General features: G+C 43.4%; 1 protein-coding gene and 1 long non-coding RNA gene across 6 annotated transcripts in view; one reads left to right on the plus strand and one right to left on the minus strand.

The window, feature by feature from the left end:
- The window catches only part of LOC144614812 (uncharacterized), a 28,115-nt gene extending 22,516 nt beyond the window's left edge, over positions 1-5,599 (plus strand). Inside the window, exons 2-3 of the long non-coding RNA XR_013553002.2 lie at positions 4,274-5,084; positions 5,486-5,599. This is a non-coding gene — a long non-coding RNA (uncharacterized LOC144614812). The remainder of the gene's footprint in view (positions 1-4,273; positions 5,085-5,485) is intronic.
- CALN1 (calneuron 1) overlaps positions 1-25,165 on the minus strand; it is a 530,205-nt gene that overhangs the window by 309,658 nt on the left and 195,382 nt on the right. The window lies entirely within an intron of this gene.

Consider the following 25,165-nt stretch of genomic DNA (forward strand, 5'->3'; position numbering starts at 1 on the left):
AACATAAACAACCTTATTGATAAGAATGTGGTAATTGCAGGGGACTTTAACACTCCACTTACAGAAATGGATAGATCGTCTAGACACATGGTCAATAAAGAAACAAGGGCCCTGAATGACACATTGGATCAGATGGACTTGACAGATATATTTAGAACTCTGCATCGCAAACCAACAGAATATACTTTCTTCTTGAGTGCACATGGAACATTCTCCAAGATAGATCATATACCGGGTCACAAAACAGCCCTTCATAAGTTTACAAGAATTTAAATTATACCATGCATACTTTCAGACCACAATGCTATGAAGCTTGAAATCAACCACAGGAAAAAGTCTGGAAAACCTCCAAAAACATGGAGGTTAAAGAACACCCTACTAAAGAATGAGTGGGTCAACCAGGCAATTAGAGAAGAAATTAAAAAATATATGGAAACAAACGAAAATGAAAATACAACAATCCAAACGCTTTGGGACGCAGCGAAGGCAGTCCTGAGAGGAAAATACATTGCAATCCAGGCCTATCTCAAGAAACAAGAAAAATCCCAAATACAAAATCTAACAGCACACCTAAAGGAAATAGAAGCAGAACAGCAAAGGCAGCCTAAACCCAGCAGAAGAAGAGAAATAATAAAGATCAGAGCAGAAATAAACAATATAGAATCTAAAAAAACTGTAGAACAGATCAACGAAACCAAGAGTTGGTTTTTTGAAAAAATAAACAAAATTGACAAACCTCTAGCCAGGCTTCTCAAAAAGAAAAGGGAGATGACCCAAATAGATAAAATCAGGAATGAAAATGGAATTATTACAACCAATCCCTCAGAGATACAAACAATTATCAGGGAATACTATGAAAAATTATATGCCAACACACTGGACAACCTGGAAGAAATGGGCAAATTCCTAAACACCCACACTCTTCCAAAACTCAATCAGGAGGAAATAGAAAGCTTGAACAGACCCATAACCAGCGAAGAAATTGAATCGGTTATCAAAAATCTCCCAACAAATAAGAGTCCAGAACCAGATGGCTTCCCAGGGGAGTTCTACCAGATGTTTAAAGCAGAGATAATACCTATCCTTCTCAAGCTATTCCAAGAAATAGAAAGGGAAGGAAAACTTCCAGACTCATTCTATGAAGCCAGTATTACTTTGATTCCTAAACCAGAGACCCAGTAAAAAAACAGAACTACAGGCCAATATCCCTGATGAATATGGATGCAAAAATTCTCAATAAGATACTAGCAAATCGAATTCAACAGCATATAAAAAGAATTATTCACCATGATCAAGTGGGATTCATTCCTGGGATGCAGGGCTGGTTCAACATTCGCAAATCAATCAACGTGATACATCACATTAATAAAAGAAAAGATAAGAACCATATGATCCTGTCAATCGATGCAGAAAAAGGCCTTTGACAAAATCCAGCACCCTTTCTTAATAAAAACCCTTGAGAAAGTCGGGATAGAAGGAACATACTTAAACATCATAAAAGCCATTTATGAAAGCCCACAGCTAACATCATCCTCAATGGGGAAACACTGAGAGCTTTTTCCCTGAGATCAGGAACACGACAGGGATGCCCACTCTCACCGCTGTTGTTTAACATAGTGTTGGAAGTTCTAGCATCAGCAATCAGACAACAAAAGGAAATCAAAGGCATCCAAATTGGCAAAGATGAAGTCAAGCTTTCGCTTTTTGCAGATGACATGATATTATACATGGAAAATCCGATAGACTCCACCAAAAGTCTGCTAGAACTGATACATGAATTCAGCAAAGTTGCAGGATACAAAATCAATGTACAGAAATCAGTTGCATTTTTATACACTAACAATGAAGCAACAGAAAGACAAATAAAGAAACTGATCCCATTCACAATTGCACCAAGAAGCTTAAAATACCTAGGAATAAATCTAACCAAAGATGTAAAAGATCTGTATGCTGAAAACTATAGAAAGCTTATGAAGGTAATTGAAGAAGATATAAAGAAATGGAAAGACATTCCCTGCTCATGGATTGGAAGAATACATATTGTCAAAATGTCAATACTACCCAAAGCTATCTACACATTCAATGCAATCCCAATCAAAATTGCACCAGCATTCTTCTCGAAGCTAGAACAAGCAATTCTAAAATTCATATGGAAACACAAAAGGCCCCGAATAGCCAAAGTAATTTTGAAGAAGAAGACCAAAGCAGGAGGCATCACAATCCCAGACTTTAGCCTCTACTACAAAGCTGTCATCATCAAGACAGGATGGTATTGGCACAAAAACAGACACATAGACCAATGGAATAGAATAGAAACCCCAGAACTAGACCCACAAACGTATGGCCAACTCATCTTTGACAAAGCAGGAAAGAACATCCAATGGAAAAAAGACAGTCTCTTTAACAAATGGTGCTGGGAGAACTGGACAGCAACATGCAGAAGGTTGAAACTAGACCACTTTCCGACACCATTCACAAAAATAAACTCAAAATGGATAAAGGACCTGAATGTGAGACAGGAAACCATCAAAACCCTAGAGGAGAAAGCAGGAAAAGACCTCTCTGACCTCAGCCATAGCAATCTCTTACTCGACACATCCCCAAAGGCAAGGGAATTAAAAGCAAAAATGAATTACTGGGACCTTGTGAAGATAAAAAGCTTCTGCACAGCAAAGGAAACAACCAACAAAACTAAAAGGCAACCAACGGAATGGGAAAAGATATTTGCAAATGACATATAGGACAAAGGGCTAGTATCCAAAATCTATAAAGAGCTCACCAAACTCCACACCCGAAAAACAAATAACCCAGTGAAGAGATGGGCAGAACACATGAATAGACACTTCTCTAAAGAAGACATCCGGATGGCCAACAGGCACATGAAAAGATGCTCAATGTCGCTCCTCATCAGGGAAATACAAATCAAAACCACACTCAGATACCACCTCACGCCAGTCAGAGTGGCCAAAATGAACAAATCAGGAGACTATAGATGCTGGAGAGGATGTGGAGAAACGGGAACCCTCTCGCACTGTTGGTGGGAATGCAAACTGGTGCAGCCACTCTGGAAAGCAGTGTGGAGGTTCCTCAGAAAATTAAAAATAGACCTACCCTATGACCCAGCAATAGCACTGCTAGGAATTTACCCAAGGGATACAGGAGTACTGATGCACAGGGGCACTTGTACCCCAATGTTTATAGCAGCACTCTCAACAATAGCCAAATTATGGAAAGAGCCTAAATGTCCATCAACTGATGAATGGATAAAGAAATTGTGGTTTATATACACAATGGAGTACTACGTGGCAATGAGAAAGAATGAAATCTGGCCTTTTGTAGCAACGTGGAAGGAACTGGAGAGTGTGATGCTAAGTGAAATAAGCCATACAGAGAAAGACAGATACCATATGGTTTCACTCTTATGTGGATCCTGAGAAACTAACAGAAACCCATGGGGGAGGGGAAGGAAAATAAAAAAAAGAGGTTAGAGTGGGAGAGAGCCAAAGCATAAGAGACTCTTAAAAACTGAGAACAAACTAGGGTTGATGGGGGGTGGGAGGGAGGGGAGGGCGGGTGATGGGTATTGAGGAGGGCACCTTTTGGGATGAGCACTGGGTGTTGTATGGAAACCAATTTGACAATAAACTTCATATATTGAATAAATAAATAAATAAATATAAAATAAAATAAAATAAAATAAAATAAAATAAAATAATAAGCCACAGCAAATTGAGAATAGGGTGAGGGAACAAGAAAGCATTCCTTCTAAGAAACAAGACTCTCGAGGAACATAATCACTGCCACCAGGTATCTGGTGGGCCATCAAATGCAAAAGTCTGATTCTGCACTGTCTCATCACAAGGTCCAGGACAAACTGGTGGAATCTGAAGGCAGCAAACTTCATCTGCAAATAAGAAACAGATTCCTAACCCAAAAGAATAATCCAAAAATAAAAGTGGCCGCCATGCTGAAGAGGGAGTTTCTTGGTACTGGAGGTACTCATGGAGAGGCAGGGCAGACTGGGGTTTTGGAGAAACATTTTGGGGAAGGTAGAGGCTACCCCTAAGACTTCTTCCAACTGGACGATTCTAGGATTCTGCAAGACTAGAAGTTCCCTGTTGTTCGATGCTGGTATACAAAAGCCCAAGGTTACACCATCTTGCTTTACACCAGGTGATTTTCCCCAAAGAAAATTAAAACATCACAATAGAATTGAGGAGGAACTTTCTATCCTCTCTATTTGGCGACTGACACCCCTGCTTTCTTTTGGCAGAGGAACACTCTCACTGAAGAGAGATGGTTTTGGATTTTGCTCCTCTCCAAAAGCGCGTATCCTCGTGAATAACATGCCTGAAGTTAGCATAAACCCTGGTGACCGAGTGGAAACACCTACTGTGATTCAGCGTGGCTGACTCTCAAAGTCCTCCTCATCGGACATCTAACTCACACCTTCGTCTCCTGCTGTGTTGGAGGGATGCATGGGTGTAATCGTTAAGCATCAGGACAGAACTACAAAAACTACAAGACCTCGTTCATGCATGCGTGCATGCATGCATTCATTCACTCGATGAACATGCCAGCATTTTGATGTATTAGGACACTCTCTTCCCTGATCTGTGTGGGCTCTTCTCATTGTTATTTCCAGGGCTTAACGTGACTTAGGGAGGAGGACATTCATAGAAGGAGACGCATTTTAGGAAGGGAAACAGAAATAAAACCTCACAGGCTGCCCCAGTAGGCCTAGCCCGACATCAGTGTTAGACTGATACATAGCTCAGGGTCTCCGTGGGCAATTTCTTATCATACGCGACAGGCTGGGGTTCAACCTATCGGCTAAACTCTATATGAAAAATGGGACACTGCCTGGAGATTTGACCCCACTGTCGCAAACGGGACTCCAGCCACCTTGGCAGCCAAGCTGTTTGCTCTTTCTCGCTCTAGCTCTTTCCCTTGGGGACAGGTCAGTCTTCATTAGCACCTTCACCGGGTGCCACGCAAGGGCAAAAGAAGGAACCTGCACCGACCCAACCACCTGTTTTCCAGCCACCTGCTCTCTCGCGGAGAGGGAAGACCTACCTCATTTGGTCAGTAGCTTGATCTGCGGGTTTTTAATTTCATCGATCGCGCTGGCCCCAATTTGAAAGCATAATAGGGAGGTGTGTTTGCATTTAGCTCTTACAAATAACATCCTGAAAGTGCAAAGGAAAAATCCGTAGGGTAGTCAGAGGGAGAATAAGGGCCCATGCGTACCAGGTGAAGGAATATTCGTGAACCCTTGAAGAGTAAGCAAGGGACAGGAAACAAAGGCAGGGTCAGGCACAAGAAGGAAGACCCCTTTCCAATAAATCAGAACAGGACCCAGTCAGCACTGAGGATTATTTAACTCTAGATTAAAGGGAAATCCTGAAAAAGAAAAGGCAGTGTGGGGTGGGGGGTGACTGGGTGGCTCAGTCAGTTGAGTGTCTGACTTTTGCTATTGGCTCAGGTCATGATCTCACGGTTCATGAGTTCGTCGAGCCCTGCATCAGGCTCTGTGCTGACAGTGTGGAACCTGCCTGGGATTCTTTCTCTCTCTCTCTGCCCCTCCCCTGCCTTGTGCTCTCTCTCTCTCTCTCAAAATAAATAAATAAAACACTTAAAAAAAAAAGGCAGTGGGAAGTGTGACAGTAAAATCTTTGTGTGAGAGATCACGTTGAATAATGTCCAACACAGGGGCGCCTGGGTGGCTCAGTCAGTTAAGCGTCCGACTTCAGCTCAGGTCACCATCTCGCGGTCCATGAGTTCGAGCCCCGCGTCGGGCTCTGGGCCGATGGCTCAGAGCCTGGAGCCTGCTTCCGATTCTGTGTCTCCCTCTCTCTCTGCCCCTCCCCCATTCATGCTCTGTCTCTCTCTGTCTCAAAAATAAATAAAACGTTAAAAAAAAAAAAAAGAAGAACGTCCAACACAAATTAACTGTAATTACTAATTTGAAAATGGGTTCACTGACATATTCTCGTTTTAATTTTTCACATGGTTAGTGTCTTTTAAACATTATCATAGATGTCTATTTCAACTAGGGGTTGTAAAACTCATTTTGTCAAATTTAGAGTTCATTAAAAGATAAACCGTGAACTCTAAAATGCTTTTATCTTGTATTTTATATCAAATTTGTTTGACAAATCTGAAGTCCAAGCTTTCCCATGTTTTAATATTGCTTTTGCCTTTAGGCATCATCACTTACTTTAAGAGACCCAACTTTGGGGCACCTGGGTGGCTCCGTCGGTTAAACATCCGACTCCGGCTCAGGTCATGATCTCACTGTTCACGAGTTCAAGCCCCACGCTGGGCTCTGTGCTGACAGCTCAGAGCCTGGAGCCTGCCTCAGATTCTGTGTCTCCTTCTCTCTCTCTGCCCATCCCCCACTCACGCTCTGTCTCTGTCTCTCAAAAATGAATAAACGTTAAAAAAAATTTTAAAGACCGAATTTGACATAAAATACGGTTTTCTTCACAACAAACGAGAACCTAAACGAAAATTGGCAAGTTCTTAGATTAAATTAACAAAGCCAAGATTTAGATATTTTCTCAAGTATAGGTAAGATCTTAGTTAAACTCAGGCTTCAGACAGACTACTCAGGTAGAAAGGTGATCTGGATTGGAAATCCTTTAAAATAAATTCCTCATTATGATTTTCAAGGGCACTCAATAACAAATGAAAGCAGATAAGAAAAATATTCTATTTATATGTCTAACCAGGACAGCTCTGGAGACTAAATAAATTTCATGGGTAATTAATATCATTTGCATGAAGACTAATATGCCTGAGATTAAAAGTTCTTTTTCTTTTTCTTTTAAGTTTATTTATTTTGAGAGAGAGTGTGTGTGACAGGGAAGGGTCAAAGAGAGAAAGGGAGAGAGAGAGAGAATCCCAAGCAGGCTCTATGCTGTCAGTGCAGAGCCCAATGCGGGGCTCAATCTCACAAACCATGAGATCATGACCTGAGCCAAAATCAAGAGTCGGATGCTTAACTGACTGAGCCACCCAGACACCCCCAAAAGTTCTTTTTCAAACGACATCTAATTTTCTGGAACATCCCTACCCTGACTCAGAGGGATGGCTGGCCCTGGTGAACACATTTGTCCCAGAAAACCAAACAGGTCAAGGTAAGGGCAACAACTTAAGGCAAACAATTTAAGGCAGACCCCAGTTTCCATCAACTGAAACTGGCAAGTTTTCTAACAGAGTCTTGTCTCGTTGGACACTTGAGGATAATTGAACTTATTGCCATGGAAATTAAAACTTAAGTGGAAAATGAATACCCTCTACATATACGCATATGTGCGTGTGCACACACACATTGTGTATGTAGATGTAGTTTCCAAACATGCTCAAAATTACATAGATGATAAAATGAATCCCCCCATAGTCGTAATCCGGATCCAATCATTTTTAAGATTTGGCCACATTTACTTCATCTGTCCTTTTAACCTCTTTTTTTGCGGAAACACTGCAAAGCACACGTCAGGTATCGTGTCATTTCACCCCTACCTACATACTTCAGTGCACATCTATTAAAAAAACAAACTTCTTCTTACATAACCATATACTGTTATCACCCTAACAAAATAAACAAGAATTCCTCAGTATCAGCTAATTCCCATGCATAATTCCATCTCCCTGATTGTCTCACGGGCATTAGGTTATACGATCACGTCAGGGTACAAACGAAACAAACCTGTCTTCTCCTAGAACCAACCACCCTCTTCCCTGCTGCCCCCTCTTTTCAAGGCGTTTTAATTTGTTACAGAAATTAGGTCAACTGTCCTGTAGTCCCACTGCAAAATAATAAGAAATATACATATTGGTCTGTGACCCCAGTTCCTGCTAAGATTGATCTTTGACCCTGTTCCTGACATAGACCTCCTAAATCCCACGGCACTTCCGGAGTGACAGGAGGATCTTTTGTTCTAACGAGGCGATTCGGGGTGAGCTCCTGGATGGGGGCTGGCCCCCAGAAAGGCCAAGCCATGATTACATGTTTGGAACTTACAGACCCACCCCTCATTCTCTGAGGAGGGGAGAGGAGCTGGAAATCGATCGTGCCTATGTGATGAAGCCTCCATAAAAATCCCCAAACTACAGGGCTCAGGAAGCTTCCATTAGTGAACATACACACATGCCAGGAAGGGGGGGGGGGGGGCGGAGGGCATACCTCAACTCCATAGGGACGAAAGCTTCTGCACTTGAGACCCTTTCTAGACTCCACTGTCTATGTCTCTTCATCTGGCTGTTCATCCATATTCTTACCATATCTTTTATCGTATAATCAGCTGGTAAATGTAAGTGTTTCCTGAGTTCTGTGAGCTGTTCTAGCAAATTACCGAACCCAAGGAGGGGATCATGGGCACCTTGATTTGCAGCTGGTCAGGCAGAAGTACAAGGGACAACGTGAGACTTGCTGGCATCTCAAGTGAGGGCAGTCTTGTGGGACTGAGCCTTTAACCTGGCATCAGACACTAACTCCAGGAAGACAGTGTCAGAACCGGATCGAACTGTAGGGCACCCGGGTGGTGCCGGAGAACTGGTCAACGTAGACACATGCATCTTGTGTCAGAAGTGTCGTGGGTGTTTGGGTCCTGTAAAGGACAGCAGCAAGCTTGTCCTGGTCACCCAAGAAGACTGTGTGATGTTATTTAGCTAATCTCTCTGTCCCTCATTTTTCCTAAAAACAGAAGTTGGCTCTAGGGGCGCCTGGGTGACTCAGTCGGTTGGGCATCCAACTCGATTTGGCCTCAGGTCAGGATCTCACGGTTCGTGGGACTGAGCCCCGAGTCAGGCTGCACGTTGGCAGGGCAAAGCCTACTTGGGTTCGTCTCTCTCCCTCTCTCTCTCTGCCCCTCCCCTGCTTGTGGTCTCTCTCTCAAAAATAAAGAAACTTTAATTCTTCGGAAAACTGAAAAAAGTACAATATAAAATAAAAAAATATGCTGGTCTAGAATGAGACACGTATCACCAGATAAATATAAGAGAATGTGATGTGTTCTAATACTGCTATAAAAATACAGATGAGTGTATGATTAATCTCGGTGACAAGGTCAATATGAGTCGGGCTTTGAACAATAACTGAAACACAGGGTTGATGTAAAGAAGGAAAATACTTTCTAGACAGGGAGACGGGCTCCTGCAAAGGCAGGGCGAGGTGACAACGGTACAGACAAGAGCTCTAGATTTTGTGTGGCCAGAAGAAAGAACGCATTTGCAAAGTAGCAGAGAAAGGTTGGGTGGGGCCGGGTGGGGAAGGCACTGAACCTCACGACAAGGAGTCTAGACATTAGCATTGGCTGCAGGGAACCTTCAAGGTTGCTAAGCAAGAGTAATACGGTCAGAGCTATGTATTAAGAAGAAAACTCGAGCGAAAGGGGGCGGATGAATAAACAGAGGGAGAAAGAAAAAAGATGAGTTTGAAGCCTCCTATCATCCACATGAAAAACAATGAACCCGAGCGGTATCCCTGAATTTGCCAGTTAGACAAAAGGAGGCAGAAATTAAATCCAGATGCGTTTCGAGGGTGAAACATACAGGTCTTGGTGACAGAAAATGTGAGAAGTGAGGCAGGAGGACAGAGGAGGACTCTGAGGGGTGTGGCCGTAAACAGGAAGTAGTTGAAATGCAACCGCATTTACTAACTTGCCAACTCAAGAGTGCAAATCGATTAAGAATTAATATTAAGCGTATTTGCAAATAGGCAAGTCAGAACAAACACCTCCGCAAAATAAACTCCTCAGGATTTCTATTTTGAAAATACATGCAGGGCAACTAACGCTTACAGCCTATTTTTAAATTTTAATGTTCCAGCCGTAGTAAATTATGAATGTCCAGTCTGCCAGGATGCCATCCCCAGAGTCGAAGAAGATTCCCAAATTTGAGGGATAGGTTGCCTAGCAACCAGAGTCCCCTGGAGCCGAGAAACACTGACATATTTTCCCCCAGTGAAGACTTTCACAAGATCTAAAACAGGAGCAGAGGGAAATGATCATTAAAAACTGACCTTATGACTCCGGTTCAGTTAAAGAAACCTGAATTTGCTCAACCAGCAGGGGGCAGCCCATCTTTTCTAAGGAACCTTTCTAAAATCCTCAGGGCGTGTGAGTACCCATTTCCCATCCTTGGCTAATCCCAACAGGTGATCATCTCTTCTCAGTGGTACAACCCCAGAGGCCCGGCAGTCAGTTTTTCTATGGTCTTCCCCAAACAGACAGACCTAATCTTACGCATCATGTACTCACTGAAGACACAGGTTCTGGGTACTGATTTGAATCCTGGCTCTGCCCCTTACTATCTGTATGGCCAATTGAGTAATTCTTCAATGTCTCTGTGCCTCAGTTTCCTCCTCTGTAAAATGGAGAGAGTAATAGAACCTTTCCTCATAGTGTTGAGAGCATTTAAGTAAGTTAATATATTTAAAGGACTGGACACATGATTCTGGCACACAGTGAGCACTCAATAACCCTTGGGTAGGATTAGTATTGTTTATTACAGGTGTCTTCTACCATATACGGAGAGAGAAACACATTGCATTGGTTATACAAATACGGGATGATATTCTGGCTCTCTCTCCACTGCCTCCTACCCGTCCATTCCCTTTGTAGTAAAATATTCCTCCAGAGTCCCAAAGAAAACGCAGGAATTGTCTGAGAGTTCTATAGCTGGTAGGAGGATAAGGCAGCCAGGAGGAAACACCCAAGGCATCCGTGAATGGATGTGAGAATTTGCAGCCTGTAGGTAACAAGGTCACCGGAGTCCAAGCAGAGAGCCTCCTCTCCCGCAAAATGCATACCAACACGTAAAAAGAGGGAACGTTTGCTGGAAATGCTAAAGACTGCCTTAAGAGGAAAGGAAAAGAAGAAAGGAAGATGGGTTGTGACAACTAAGCAGGTGGGGAAACAGCAGGGAATTTTCAGGATTGCTCAGGAAGTTTTCCTGGAAAGACCCCCAGATGAGCAGAGGAGGGCACAGAACTCACCCTCTCAAGACCCATAAGCCCAGTTCTGGTATACAGAACGTGCCCTCCAAGGATGCCCATGTCCTATGAATATGTCACCTGCCATGGCAAGGACTTTGCAGGTGTACTTCAGGACCTTGGGTTCTCCTGGGTTATCTGGGTGGGTCCAATGTAATCACAAGGGTCCTTCCTAAGAGGAAGGCCAGGATGGTCAGAGGAGGATTGCATGACACGGAAACAGTCAGACTGATGCAGGGCGCTGAGCCAAGGACCCCGGGGTGCTTCTAGAAGCTGGAAAAGGCAAGGAACAGATTCTCCACTAGCACCTGCAGAAGGAGCACAGCCCTGCTGACCCACCTCAGACCTCTGGCTTTTAGAACGACAAGATAATGAAAATGTGAGGTTTTAAACCACTGTACTTGTGGTCATTGTTATGGCAGCAATAGGGAAGGAATACACAGTGGAAAAGAGGAGGAGCTTAGCTGCAAAGTCCACGTGCACCCCCAGAATATGCAAGAAGGCAGAGCAGAAGCTTGCAAACCAAAGAAATTCAAGTACCATCTGCTAGAAAGTGACGGGCGGGGACGGTGTTCAGAAGCTGAAATAGAACCAACTGAAGCCTGACAGAATTTGGCAAAAGGATGTGATTGTTTTCGTCAATTAGGAATTGTAAGAGGGTATTATTATTACTTATTGTTATTATTACCACTGCTCCTACTAAAACTAGTGTTCCTGTTCTGTTTCTGTGTGGGGGGTGCGAATCGTAAGGCTCTGAAATGGACGAGAGAGATTCCCAGGTGTCTGGTCTGACACATTTTTCCAGGTTTTCAGTGTTCCGTCAACTTTGAGCTATTATACGATCTATAATTTGCAGGAAACCAATAATAAGTAATGTCACAGAACCAGGTGCCACGAGAGCCAACACTGTGCCAAAGAATGGGGTCGACGCTGGGCTCTCCCTGGGCAGAGGACTTTGTACAGTAGGATTAACTGCTGCTTCCCAGACAATAATGGACCAAAGGCTGACTACGGGAATCGGGCTGGGGGGTAAGAAATGAGGTCCCACGGCCAAAAGCATCAATCCCCAGGATGCTTCATCTTTGTCTCCCCCGCCCCCGCCCACCACACACAGACAATGCTCCCCTATCCCGGCCTAGGAGGGGCAACTAAGTATTCTTTCCACCAAGACTCTCCTTGCCTCCAGGATGGTGACGACATTTTTTAAAAAGAAAGACGAAGAAAGGAATCAGGAAGAGCAAATAACGTGATCCTCAAATCCTGTTACGTATGATCAGGACTAAAAGTAAGAAAATTTTAACTCCCCCAAATGTTCAGGTTAAAAACATAAATGAGCTGCAGAAATGGTGTGAACCTAGTCACGGATGAGCATCATCGTGGATCATCATTACAGGACACTGGCAGGCTGATTAGTGTCCCAACCTTTGGAGTCGATGTTACTATCTCTGCCGTGTGTCCAAAATTCCAAACATTCACAATATTATGGGAATAATGGACATTTTGGCTTTACTCCTACGTTATGGGTGATGATTTTCTTTCTCTGTCAGCTAAACCTTTGGTTCCTGGTTTCAAATGGGATTTTATTACATTAGAATTACAAAGCCTCAGTTGGGAATAAATATTGGACTATATTAAATCATTCCACTGTGGTTTGAGGTTCCTCTTCTTCTGTTTCTAAAACGATTAATAAGATGTCCTACGTCAATGAATTACTTTACTCTGAGTTACACTTGCATTCCTAAAAGAAGCCTTCCCCATCTTGGGATGCAAGATTTTGAATCCCAATATCCCAGAATCCCAGGTTTTGAACGCATATAGCCACGTTCTGTCCACTAATCAATTCTTTTGGACTTTTGTGCCTATATCAGTATTTTCTAAACTGTTTGGCAAGATGTTACTAAATGTGCAATGATTTGTTAGAAGCTTAGAAGGGCTTATTCTCCCAACTTGAGAAATGGTGGGTTGAAACAACATTAGCAGGTCTCCACCGCACGAATACGCAGCCGCAGAAGGGGCTGGCGCGCACCTTGAATCTCAAGGACAGGGAGAGAATGTGCCGCATTTCCCAAACTTATTTGACGGTGGAAATTTTTCCCAGCACATCTATTTACATTTCCCAGAACAGCACTCTGCGGAACACCAGTTTTGAAAATGCTGGTTAATTAAAGAGCAAGGCTTGTTTATTTTGTCTGTTTCTAAGATAACTTTCATTGAGGTTTGAATTCTGGATCATGATTACCTAACAGAATAAATTCGGTAAATTCGTCCATGTTTCAGAGGGCTTTTTAAATACAGGAGTCATCTATACCTTGAAAATTTGAAAGAATTCACTGTGATACTCTCAGCTATTTCATGGAAAGAGGAGCATTTTGATAAATTGCATAAACTCTTACTTAGCCCTGAGTTACCCTGCCCTAGTCAATTAAAAAAAAAAAATCGATTCCTGAATACTACCCTCTTATCAGATGTGTGATTGGCAAATGTTTTCTCCCTCCTGGGGTGTCTTAAAGAACTCATATAACTCAACAACAAGACAGAAGCACAATTTAACAATGGCTAAAGGATTACACAAATATTTCTCTAAAACAATATACAGAGATGCCCAAAAGCACCTGAAAGGATACCCAATGCCATGGGTCCAGGAAATACAAATCAAGACCACCATGAGACACATCTATTAGAATGGTCACTATAAAAACAAGCCAACAGGGGCACCTGGGTGGCTCAGTCAGTTAAGCATCCGACTTCCCATCAGGTCATAATCTCATGGTCGGGTCTGTGGATTTGAGCCCCTCGTCGTGCTCATAGCTTGGAGCCTGGAGCCTGCTTCTGATTCTGTGTCTCCCTCACTTTCTGCCCCTCCCCCACTCATGCTCTGTCTCTGTCTCTCAAAAATAAATAAGTGCTAAAAAAAATTTTTTAAAACAAACAAACAATAAAGTGTTGGTGAGACTGTAAAGAAATTGGAACTAGGTAGGATGACAAACTGTAACTAGATTTCCGGTGGTGATCATTTTGTAACGGATACAAATATTAAATCATCACGTTATACACTTGAAACTAATATAACAGTGTAGGTCAATTATACCCTCAATATAAAAATGAACACGAAAAGATGTTCAATCAAAAAGAAAAAAGTTGGGGGGGGGGGGCGGTTAAATAAAATTGTGTTCCTTTTCTTAAAGATTAAAATCTGATTAGCATTCAGTTATATGTTCTGGTGTTTATTTATTTATTTTTTTTTTTGTGTGTGCAATTTATTGTCAGATTGGTTTCCATACAACACTCAGCGCTCATCCCTATGTTCTCATGTTTAAATATGCTTCATGGCTACTGTCATATATGCATTCTAATTTTTTTTTTCTTTCTTCTTCTTTTTTTTTTTAGAGAGAGACAGAGCGCACATGTGGGAGAGGGGCAGAGGGAGAGGGAGAGAGAGAATCTCTAGCAGACTCCATGCTACAGGAGTGGAACCCGACACAGGGCTCAATCTCACGACTGTGAGATCGTGACCTGAGCCAAAATCGAGATTCAGACGCTTAACCGACTGAGCCACCCAGGCATCCCTACACATTCTCATTTCGAATTTTGTTCTATCTTTTGCATTCCTTCACCGAACAAAGAATTCGAAGTGCCTGTTGCAGAGCAGAAACCGGGCATAAAAAAAAAATGGCTAAGTTATCACTTTGGGGAAACTCGTGGTCTAGTGTGAGAGACAGAAGCAGAGACAAAAAAATTGCAATCCCTCATAATAAGGGATGTAATAAAGGCATTCAAAAGGGGATGGTAGAGACAATAATAATGTGATTAACAGCCTGGAGGAATTGGTGCCATCATCAAAGCCTTCGGGTCCTAAAAAACCAATAGAGAACCACATAGCAATTTAGGGGAGGCTGCAAATCACGCCAGGGAAGGGAGGAAAATGGCAAAAGGGAATAAAGAAAGAAAGGAGGGAGTCTACAGGGCAAGGGGCAGAGGACAGCAAGGGAATGAGGCTGGTTAGGTAACTTTGAGCCCCAAGCGTGAGCCTGTATGGGTTTCCTACTGCTGCTGTAACAAATTAACACAAACGAAATGGCTCTAAAACATCGCGGATTTATTGTCTGATGGTTCTGGAGGCCGAAAGACTGACAGGGGTTTCAGTGGGCTGAAATCAAGGTGCCAGCCCACGGTGCTCCCGTCAGAGGCTGTAGGGCAGAACGTTTCTTACCTTCTCCAGCTTCTAGACCCCAACTGCATCCCTTGGCTTATGGCCCCTTCGGCCACCTTCAAGGCCAACAACACCGCATCTTCTTTCCTGTCGGACCTCCAACCCTCTGCTTTCGTTTCCAGATTTCCCTCTCTACCTGTGACCCTCCCGCCTCCCTCTTGACAGAAGCCTTGTGATCACATTGCGAGCAACATCTTCACAGGTCCTGGGGATTCGGATCATGGAAATCTTTGGGGGGCAGAGGGTATTAGTCTCTCAACCACCAGGCCCTCGTGTGACTTGTCTTGAGTCTGGGTTTCATACTGCAGGCAATAAGGGGCCAGGGAAACCCAATAAGGGTTTAAGCAGGAAAGTGACACAACCAGATCACGACAAAGAACTCTGGCAGCAGGGTGAAAGACGGCCTGGAGCAGGGGCAGACTGGGGGTATGAAGAGCTGTTAAGATCTAATACCAAGGCAAAGCAGAGGGGAGGAAGGCGGGGGAACTAGTGGGCAAACTAAGTGAAAGAGAGAGGGAGACACGGGCTTCCAGTTACGGAACGGATAAGTCATGGGGATAAAAGGCGCAGCACGGGGAACCCAAGTCAGTGGCACAATAATAGTGTCGTATGGGGACAGATGGCAGCGGCATGGCGGTGAGCACAGCAGGACGGACGTACAGACCCATCGAATCACTGTGTTGCACACCTGAAACTAATGTAACACTGCGTGTCAACTATATGTCAATTAAATCGATGAAGTTTAAAAGCTAAAAGGAAATAAAATACAAAAAAATATATATATATATACTAAGGCCAAGCAGTAATGGCGGGGATAGGGAGCAGCGTCCGATTACTGAAACAAGCAGGACTTGGGGACTGATTTGATGAAGGGGGGCAAGACCAAAACTCACCCAAGCGGAACAGGTTTGGCGAAGGGGTTCTCCTAACTGGTCTCTGACCCTCTGTTCCTCCCTGCCACTGTGCTCTCCATAGCTCCCCCTCCCTTTTCTGCGGTCCCCCGTGGGTTCGGTTCACATCAACTACTCCGTCTAACACACAGGGTACTTCCTGGTCTGGCCTCCTCCCATGTCTCCAGCTGCACCGGAAAACGTTAGGCCGATTGCAGGATGCCAGTTACAAAGGTCACACACTGAATGATGGCCCCTCAATCCATCCCAACCCTCAACCTCAGCAAGTCAAATCACTTGATACTTCCTGTCATGCAATGTGGCACATCATCGGGTGGCCTCGTGCATCAGTTCAGACTGCTGCCACTGCCTGGACCGTCTGTCCCAACTGTGACTGCATACACATGCTCCTCTTTGGGGGCTTTGTTTCTCTGTGCATTTCTCTGTGACTCTTCGAGGAGGAATAACCACTGCCTTCTCCATATCAGTGAACTAGGCATGGGCCTCAATTATTTAGACTTGGACACATACTTAGATCCATAATTCTCCCACTGCTGGAGAACAAGCATCCTGAAATCGAGAACAATATCTTACTCGTCATCCTATTCTTGGTGGCTAACACAGCCTCTTACATTTTACAGCCTCTAAGTAAAAGTTTGGTGTCAATGAAGAAAGACAAATAATAAAATAGAGTCATTATGAGCTGTAAGATGTCATATTTAATCCATCAACCGATGAACGGATCACCAAAATATGACATATCCATGGAATGGAATATTACCTAACCATGAAAAGGAATTAACTCTTAATACAAGCTACGATGTGGATGGATCTTGAAAACATTAGGCCGAGTGCAAGATGCCAGTTACAAAGGTCACCTACTGAACGATTCCATTCCTGTGAAATGTCCCTAATGAGCAAATCTATAGAGACAGGAAGTAGGCTAGCTGCTTAGGGCCCGGGGAAGGGGCCACAAGGAGTGTGTTGGGTGGTTAAGGCTAAAGGGTAGGGGGTTTCTTTATGGGGCAATAAAGATGTTTTCAGATTGATCATGCTGATGGATGTACAACTATGTGAATATGCTAAAAGCCATACACTGGACACTTTAAGTGGGTAATACGGTACCTGAGTGATATCTCAGTAAAACTGAGTTACCAAAAGAAAAGATGTCATTTGGAACCAACTAGGACTCACTAACGAGAAAGAAAGGATCAGAGAGACCCTGGGAAACAGGCCTAAATGGTGGTAAATAGTCATCCAGGTGGGCAGTGAGGAACAGGGAAGTGAACGGGAGTTGGCAAACATTGAACTCTTCACTCTGTGGCATTTACTATGTTAGGCACCTCACTTGCATTTCCTCCTTTATTCCTAAGAGTTAGAGATTTTTATTCCTATTTGGAGAAGACAAAACAGGGGCAAAGACAATCCCAGCCACTTGCCCAGAGGCTCACAGTGAACCGGGGATGGAGGCAAGGATTTGCACTCGAGCCGACTTTCTCCAAAATCCACACTCTTGACCACGCTGCTTTGTTTATAGGCTTGTGGGTGTGTTGGACCTCTTCGTTCTCATTTTTTGCAAGGGAGGATAATCTTTTTAAATTCCTTAGTTGGATGAATTACTTCTTTTCTTGACTAATGAAGCCTCTTAAATCTACGAAGTACCTCTGCGTGATGTTACAGTGAACTTTGGCCACCTGTCATTTGTACCGACCTCATTTTTTTTCTTGTCGGAATCATCTGTTTTTCTCTATTTGATGTCCCTTTTGCTGGTTTTTCATTATCGAATGGGAGGCTTGCTTCTTTAGACTTCTGTTACATTATTCCCAGAGAACGTGGCCTGTACAGTTTCTGCACTGAGGGATTGAATACATTTTCTTTTTCCTCTAGTACGTTATCAAGTTTTGTAAAAACCCCAGAGACTCTAGAAAGGAAGGTTCCTTCCCTCTTTACACAGGAGGTACCTAATGCTCGCCTTGATACGGTAAATATATTTTATTGCTTCGGGACTTCCAAAAAAGAAAATTCTCATTCCTTCTTAAGTTGTTTTCAAAATAGCACTGGCCTTCTCAGCAATACATTCTTAAGGCGAGCAACATACTTGGAAATTAAAGGAGGAAGAACATGTCTGAGTAATTCAAAAGGCCAGGAAGAAGCCAGCCATTTGTAATCAGATATTTCAATATTTTCAAGGCTTTTGACTTCAGCGCGATGAATGGCCATAAAAAGATATAAACCTTCTTGTAAAAGACTTGGCTTCCTCTGCTTTTACATAATCAAGCTGACATTTGAATTTTGGCAAAGGATCGCAGGTACCTTGCTTTATTTATTACCTGAGATTAGATAAAAACATCACTGTTATCAAACCACACCAGGCTTTTTCCTAAAATAAGGTGCAATTTTTCAAGCAAGGATCACTTTGTGCTGACATCAAAGTCGACAGGACGGGATTCCCAAGCATGTCATACACGGAAACCGCTCTCCGTCCTCCCCTCCTTCCCCTCTCCTCTCTGTTCCCCGCCTGCTACACACCCCTCCCCTTAAAATAACCCACCCCCACCAATTCCTTCCTCCACCAACTGCTACATTTATAACATGGCACCAACCTAAAAAAAGAACAAGGAAGTACCAAAAAAAAAAAAAATGCATCGAAGTTGTGCCAGCGAGGACCGAAGGGTCCTCGGGCACCGGATCTGTCATTCTACATCCTGTACGGTCACTACTGGGGGCAGATAGCTGTCCTGTGACCCCACGCTTGCTTCTCGTCGGGTGGGGCAGACTTTTGTCACCGGGAACAGCCCACGAGGTCCTGCAGCCAGAGAAGGGTGCCCAGGTCATCAAGCCCTCGCCAATCCCTCCGGCGATCTTTACGCTCTCAGAGGCACCCCTCTGGAAGGAAGAGTCTGTCCGGAACCATCTGAAGAATAAGGAGTAGAGGCTTGATGCCTCCTCGCCCAGCTTCCCATGAGGGGCCACAACCCCAAAAGGCGGAAGCCCAGCTCCCCCTCAAATGCCAAGCCAGTGGCCAAACCACAGCCCAGGCGGCAGATGCAACCGGCCCGCCCCTCCCCATCCCCAACTGGAAGGCTGGCTCGACGACGCCTTCAAGGCACCCCTGGCTCTGCCCATGAAGCAAAGACGGCCGGCTGGGAAGGGTGCAGCTGACCTCCACCAAACACCCTTAGTCTTCGCAAACCAGAACGCCGGGGTGCCAAGAGGTGAGCTTCGATGCACCCCCCGCCCCCGCCCCGTCACGTCCCGTTGTGTTTCTTCCTGCGCTCAGAACGTTCAGCTTGAGCAACTCAAAGAGGGCCAAACGAGTATGACGCGCGGGGAGTGAGAGGGGGCAGCAGGGACACAGTGACACATTCCTGAGGCAGCCGGCACAAGATGCTGGAGCCGGGCGACCGGGGTGAATCGTCGCAGCACCATCGTCTACTAGGTGGCACGACGATGAGCCAATACCCGAACCTCTCGCGGCCTCATTCTTACTGGTGGCCTGGAAACGTTACGGTGCCTACCTCTTTGCTAAAAACTTGGGAAGTACTCGGCACAGTGCCTGGCCATAGCACTCAGGAGTCAAGCACGTGACAGACAGCATCTCTTCTTATCTCATTTGCTCATCACAAATATGCCTTGAGTCCCATTGTACAGATGAACAAACGGCCGCTCGGACAAGCTGTGTAACTAGCCCAAGGTAACGCAGCTAGCGGGGCGGAGCTGGAAGTTGGTCTGACATCCAAGCAGGGGCTTGAACACCACGAGGGATGTGGTCTCCGTGGGTCAAGGACCACACACTGGGGACACGGAAAACACCACCCTGGGTAGCAATATATACGACGGTGGTCGTTTTTCAGGTGCTCTGTTGGTTTAAGATGCCGCCACGTCAAAGCAGTAGCGACAGTAGGTGAAAGGTTACTAGCATCTAAGACCTATGTTCGGAGCATCAAATATCATACTCACTTGTGCAGCTTTAGAAGGACAGCTGACCCCCTGTCACCCAAGCGGACACGAAGCACAGCCTAGCACAGTCCATGTGCCCTGTCTGCTGGCAAGAACTACATCTGGATAGACCTGGCTTCGAAATAAAGAGTAAAACCTGGCAGAGAGGTCTATAAAACTATTTCAGGACTATCCCCCAGCATCCCGGGGGAAGAGCATGCCTCAAGAGAATTCAAGGACGTGAGGGCTTCACGAAATGGCAAAACTCTATAGAGCAAGAGAACAGCCTGTGAGGAAAAGAAAACAGGACGGGATGAAGAGGAATGTGAGTGACCCAAGAATTGGAAGAAATGAAAATGCTTCTAAAAACCCACACGGAGGTCAGGCAAGACAGACACTGCAGAAAAGGCAAATCAGTAATGTTAAAAATACACTGGAGGCGCGCCTGGGTGGCTCAGTCAGTTAAGCATTCGAGTCTTGATCTCGGCTCAGGCCATGACCTCACGGTTCACGGGTTCAAGCCCCGCAGCCCCGAGGCTGCTTGGGATCCTCTCCCTCCCTCTCTCTCTGCCCCTCCCCTGCTCGTGCTCTCTCTCTCTCTCTCAAAATAAATAAACATAAAACAAACAAACAAACAAAGAATATACTTGGAGCTCCTGGGTGGCTCAGTCGGTGAAGCAACTGACTCCAGCTCAGGTCATGATCTCGCGTTTGTGGGTTGGAGTCCCACATCAGGCTCTCTGCTGTCAGCACGGAGCCCACTTTGGATCCTCTGTCTCCTTCTCTCTGCCCTCCTCCACGCGTGCGCTCTCTCTCTCTCTCTTTCTCAAAAATAAACGTTAAAAAAGGAAAAGAAAAAAGAACACACTTGGGAGGTTCTCCAAGAATGTGGAGGCAAAGGATAAAGAAATAAAAATAATGAGAATGATAGCTATCAAAAATCAATTTAAAAACTCCAATATAAAGATAATTGATTCTTTGGAAGAATAGAACAGAACAAAAAACAACAAACTAACGAAGAAAAGAAAACGTTCTTTCTTGACCTTTAGGAAAATCATATGCTATGAAAAGAGGTCCTCACGTGGACTTAGGCTGGCAAAATGTGAAAACTTTGGAAAAATTAAAACCATTCAAAGATGAGAGGAAAAAAATACTGAGAAAAGAACAACAATGCAACTGACCCTGGCTTCTCAGCGATAAAATGTTCTAGAAAAGGCTGGAACATTGGGGCGCCCGGGTGGCTCAGTCGGTTGGGCGTCCGACTTCAGCTCAGGTCACGATCTCGCGGTCCGTGAGTTCGAGCCCTGCGTCGGGCTCTGGGCTGACAGCTCGGAGCCTGGAGCCTGCTTCCGATTCTGTGTCTCCCTCTCTCTCTGCCCCTCCCCCATTCATGCTCTGTCTCTCTCTGTCTCAAAAATAAATAAAACGTTAAAAAAAAATTTAAAAAGAAAAAAAAAGAAAAGGCTGGAACACCATCTACACAGTTGAGAGGAAGGTTTAGAGAGGCTGAAGGCATGGTTCAAGATTTTGAAAACACACCGGTTTATCTGACATCTGTGAAAATAATATCCTTGGCTATTCCTGCTTTGAGAATATATACCACCAATTACCATGCTTTCAAAAAAAAAAAAAAGCTGTAAGGGGAGCCTGGGTGGCTCAGTCAGTTAAATGTCCGACTTTGGCTCAGGTCATGATCTCACAGTTCGTGGGTTCAAGCCTCGCATGGGGCTCGTCCTTCTCAATTTCTTTCATTAAGTGTTCTGCGGTTTTCACAGAATAGATCTTTTACCTCTTTGGATAGGTTTATTCCTAGGTAACTTATTGGTTTGGGTGCAAATGTAAATAGGATTGATTCCCTGAGTTCTCTTTCTGCTGCTTCGTTGTCGATGTATAGAAATGCAACAGATTTCTGTACACTGATTTTATATCCTGGGACTTGGCTGAATTCGTGTTATCAGTTCTAGCAGTCTTTGGGTGGGATCTTTTGGGTTTTCTACATAGAGCATCATGTCGTCTGAAAATAGTGAAAGCTTCACGTCTTCCCTTGCTGATTCGGACGCCTTTTATTTATTTTTGTTTGTTTGTTTGTTTGTTTGTTTGTTTTCTGAATGCTGAGGCTAGAACTTCCAGTACTTTGTAAATAACAAAGTGGTTCCTGAATGTGGAGGCAAAGCTCTCGGTTTTTTCCCCACTGAGGATGATATTAACAGGGAGTCTTTCGTATATGGCCTTTATGATGTTGAGGTATGATACTGAGGGTTGCTGAAGGGGTGATGGGTGGGAGACAGGCTAAATGGGTGATAGGTATTGAGGGGGGCACTGGTGTTGAGCACTGGGTGTTATACATAAGTGATAAATAACTAAATCACTAAATTCTACTCCTGAAACCAATATTACACCCTATATGTTAACGAATTCGAATTTAAATAAAAATTTGAAAAAAAAAAACAAATGGTAAAAAAAAAAAAACCCAATGATCAGCAATGAAATCAAGAAAACATTAGCTAAACAAATTTTAACATTAAATAATAAAAATAAATAAATTTATGTGAAAACTGAGTAGATCATGCTATAATAGAATTGTGCATTTTCCCTTAATTATTTTGCCCCCAAACTCTCGCAACCAGGTAGGGTAAGGATTGTCAGGATTGTGGGGGGGGGGGCCCTGGGCCAGGTTATTCTGTGATACTTCCCTTCCCTAAGTGGCTTCCGTTCTCTGCTTACTTTCTGGGACCAGGATCACATCCTGAACCCTACAGGCCACATCAAATTTTGTGGACCCTTCGAATAACAGCAGATGTTTTGTCCCACTGTAATCAGCAAAGACTAAATTATTTATACTGCTGCGTACCGTGTAAGAATTAACACAAAGAGCTTTATTTCTGCTCCCCCAAAACAGGACTACATGAACAATTTAAAAGGTGTCTGCATCGCCAAGCAGTCTGAAGTCTGGTTTTCTGCTTCCTTATTAGTTAATAACATTTTTTGTAAATGCGGAAGCGATTCACGGGCAACGCCAAAGATACAGAAAAGTACCAAGGAGGAAATAAGCACGCATAATCCCAACACCCAAAGAGAAACACTGCTAAATTTCATATTGTTCAATCAGCATTTCCCCTTTCCTTCTTATCAGAGTACTCAGTTTCTTATTAACGGTATTTAACTATGGGGTTTAGAACTTCCTTTATTCACAAAATATCATATAATTTTTTAAATGCTCGTATCAAAAACTATTAGTTGGAATGGGTGTACATACACCATTCCATCCCATGAATAACTGATTTATGGTTGACTTAATCCCAGATCGTTGGACATCTATTTTGGACATAAGAATTATACTATATATTATACATTATATTATGCTAGGAAATAACTAAAAGCTTAGGTTCAGGAGCAAATTTTCCTGAGATCAAATTCCTGTTCTACCATTCATTAGTCATGGGATTTTGGCAAAGTAGTTAAACAATCTGTACCTGTTTCCTCCCAAGCATAGTGGGGATTATAACAGTGTATCGATTAAACGAATTAACACATGTAAAGGCTTTAGAACGCTGCCAGCAACAGGATAAACAGTATATATTTAGATTGTTCTTTGTCCAATTCTTCTTTACAGTGTGAAATGAGCTTCTCTGTGTATTTTTTTAAATGTATATGATTATTTTTTTAAGATGAAATTCTTAGAAATGGAATTGCTGGGTCCAGAACCAATTCACATTTTTAAACTTGTGTACATATTGTCTAATCTCACACCAAAAAGTTGTACAATTTTATCCCACCAACAAAGAATGAAAACAGAATGAAACGGCTATTTTCACAAAACAGCCTTGCCAATACTGGATATCTACACTTTTTTCCCCCACAGCTTTGCTAAGATAATGGATGAAACTGACATTTTGTTGCCTTATTTTGCATTTCTATTACCAATAAAGCTGTCCGCTTTCTCTGAAGGCTTACTGGTGATTTTGACTTTTCTTCTTTTACGCAAACCTGTTCACGTTCTCTGCCCAGTTTTTGTTAGTATTTTTCTACCGATTGCCAAAAAGACTTCATGTATTAGCAATAAACATTTCTATTATGTGTTGGAAATATTGTACTGCAGTTTGTCATTCGTATCAGTTATCACAACAGACTGGTTCATAATTTTTCACATGAAAAGATGCTCCACATCACTCATCATCAGGGAATACAAATCAAAACTACAATGAGATATCACCTCACACCATTCGGAGCGGCTAAGCTTAACACAGGAAAAAACAGATGCTGGCGAGGATGTGGAGAGAAATGGGAACCCTCTGGCACCGTTGGTGGGAATGCAGACTGGTGCAGCCACTCTGGAAAACAGTGTGGAGGTTCCTCAAAAAATTAAAATTGGAACTACCCTACGACCCAGCAATCACACTACTGTGTACTTACACAAAGGATACAAAAATACCAATTGAAAGGCTCACATGCACCCCGATGTTTACAGCAGCATTATGCACAATAGCCAAATTATGGAAAGAGCCCAAATGCCCATCGAGTGACGAATGGATGAAGTTGTGATGTATATACATATGTGTGTGTGTGTGTGTGTGTGTGTGTGTGTGTGCGCGCGCACAATGGATCATTACTCAGCGATAAAAAAAAGAATGAGATCCCGGCATTTGCCGTAACGTGGATGGAGCTAGAGAGTATGATGCTAAATGAAATAAGTCAGGCAGCGATAGACCAACACCATATGATTTCACGCATAGGTGGGATTTAAGAAATAAAACAAATGAGCAAAGAGAAAAAAGAGAGAGAGGGAGAGAGGGAGAGACCAAGAAACAGACTTTTAACTACAGGGAACAAACTGATGGTGACCAGAGAGGAGGTGGGTGGAGGGATGGGTTAAATGGGGAATGGGCATTAAGGAGGGCACCTGTTGTGACGAGCACCGGGTGTTGTATAGAAGTGACGAATCACTAAATCCTACACCTGGAACTAATATTACACTGCATGTTAACTAACTGGAATGTATATAAAATAAAAACATAGAAAGAAAGGAAAAACAAACAAGAAAACGATTTTTTTAAAAAAAGACTTGTTCATAATGTTTTTACTTTTTTAAATGCTTCACATTTACAACCTCAAACCCACCAAATTTGT

Source organism: Panthera onca, chromosome E3 (genome assembly GCF_046562875.1).
Source record: "Panthera onca isolate mPanOnc1 chromosome E3, mPanOnc1 haplotype 2, whole genome shotgun sequence".
NCBI classification, from domain to species: Eukaryota; Metazoa; Chordata; class Mammalia; order Carnivora; family Felidae; genus Panthera; species Panthera onca.